This window comes from Apium graveolens, chromosome 5 (assembly GCF_009905375.1).
Source record: "Apium graveolens cultivar Ventura chromosome 5, ASM990537v1, whole genome shotgun sequence".
NCBI classification, from domain to species: Eukaryota; Viridiplantae; Streptophyta; class Magnoliopsida; order Apiales; family Apiaceae; genus Apium; species Apium graveolens.
The window spans coordinates 79,508,854-79,510,898 of NC_133651.1; the positions used below are offsets into that span (position 1 = coordinate 79,508,854).

Below are 2,045 nucleotides of genomic sequence, written 5' to 3' on the forward strand. Positions count from 1 at the left end.
GGCGCCGCTTCCGGGGACTCGGTGTTAATTTTTAGTTTGTGTTTGTCATCAGTGGTCGTTAAAGTTCATTGACTCGGATATTGTTACTTACTTGTTTCCTTTTCGTGTTTCAGGTACTCTAGCGAGCGTGTATGCATACGCATTCTCGGTCTCGTAAGAGAACACTGGGTCAAGCTGTGGAAGAAGTTGTAGTAGCTAAGGAAGTTTTCGAGGAAGTTCTTGTTGAGGAGAAAGTTGAAGAAGAAGGACTTATTGCAATGGGAGAACCAGAAGCGAATTCGAAGGCTTAGATGGATTACTCTCAACTGAAGATTAATGATATTCAGTCTAGCATTTTCCGACCAGCCATCTCGGCTAACACCTTTGAGATCAAGTCGAGCACGATTCAGATGATAAAGAACTCAATTTAGTTTGGGGGTTCTCCGACGGAAGACCACAACATGCACATTAGATATTTCATTGAGATCTGCCACACTTTCAAGTTTAATGGAATTTCTGAAGATGCTATTAAGTTGAGGATTTTCCCATTCTCTCTGCTGGATAAAGCTAAGTGCTGGTTACATTCTCTAACACCAGGGTCTATAACCAAATGGGAGGATCTTGCTCAGAAGTTCCCAAATAAATTCTTTCTTATGACGAAGACAACTACAATCAGAAATGCATTTACTCAATTTGCTCAGCAATCTGGAGAATCTTTATATGAGGCTTGGGATTGCTACAAAGAGATGCTTAGATAGTGTCCTCACCATGGGATTCCTGCCTGGATGATCATTAACTGCTTCTATAATGGATTGGATGCTACTTCTAGACCCATGCTTGATGCAGTACCAGGAAGGGCCTTGTGGGCTAAAAATTATGATGAAGCTTATGAATTGATTGAACTGATGGCTGCTAATGAATACCAGAATCCTACTCAGAGACTACCTCAGGGCAAGGTAGCAGGAATTCTGGAAGTGGATGCAGTACTGCTATAGCTGCTCAACTTAAGGCTTTGACGATGAAGGTGGATTCTTTGGATAATTATGGAGTTAATCAGATCACTAGTGTCTGTGAACTTTTTGCTGGAGCGCATGAGACAGAGCAGTGTGCTATTTCTAGTGAATCAGCTCAGTTTGTGAGCAACTTTCAGAGAACGCAGCAGCCTGTTCCTGCCACCTATCATCCCAACAACCGCAATCATCCTAACTTCATCTTGAGCAATACTCAGAATGCAGTTTAGCAGCCTTATCAGCAGTATGCAGCAAAGTAATACGACCCTCCTGGTTTTCAGCAACCGTAATATGCACCAAGATAATAACTTCAGCTGCAACAGTCTAATGAAAAATCTAAATTGGAGGAGTTGGAGCTCATGTGCAAGAGCCAAGCAGTTTCTATCAAGACCTTGGAGAATCAAATTGGGAAAATTACCAATGCCTTGCTAAATCGTCAGCCTGGTATACTCCCTAGTGACACTGAAGTTCCAGGAAGAGGGAAGCTAAGGAGCAGGTAAAGGCAATTACATTGAGGTCTGTGAAGGTTGCAAATCCCGAACACTCTGAAGTTTCGGAAGAAGAAGCTGTGGCTGAAGAAGAAGTGCAGAAGTAAACAGACATGGAAGCAAGGAAGACTACTGTTGAACACACTTCTCTTGAGGGTAATACAGGAGAGAAATAGATATATCCTCCACCTCTTTTTCCTAAGAGGTTGCAGAAGAAAAAACTGGATAAGTAGTTTGAGAAGTTTCTGGAGGTGTTCAAGAAACTTCAAATCAACATACCTTTCGCTGAAGCTCTTGAACAGATGCCTAGTTATGTGAAGTTTATGAAATGTATTCTCTCTCGGAAAGTGAAGCTTGACGCTTAGAGAAAGTTGCTCTTATAGAGGAATGCAGTATTGTGCTGCAATAGAAGTTGCCTCCAAATCTTAAAGATCCTGGAAGCTTCACTATTCCTTGCACCATTGGAAAAGTGTCATTTGACAAATGCTTATGTAACTTCGGAGCCAAGATCAATTTTATGCCCTTGTCAATCTTCAAGAAATTGGACTTACCTGATCCAAAGCCTATT

At 41.7% G+C, this 2,045-nt stretch overlaps 1 non-coding gene across 1 annotated transcript; it reads right to left on the reverse strand.

Moving 5' to 3' along the window:
• Positions 1-647: 647 nt before the first annotated feature.
• On the reverse strand, positions 648-754 carry LOC141663136 (small nucleolar RNA R71). The gene has a single exon (XR_012551220.1). It is a non-coding gene; the product is annotated as a small nucleolar RNA R71 (small nucleolar RNA).
• Positions 755-2,045: the final 1,291 nt, after the last annotated feature.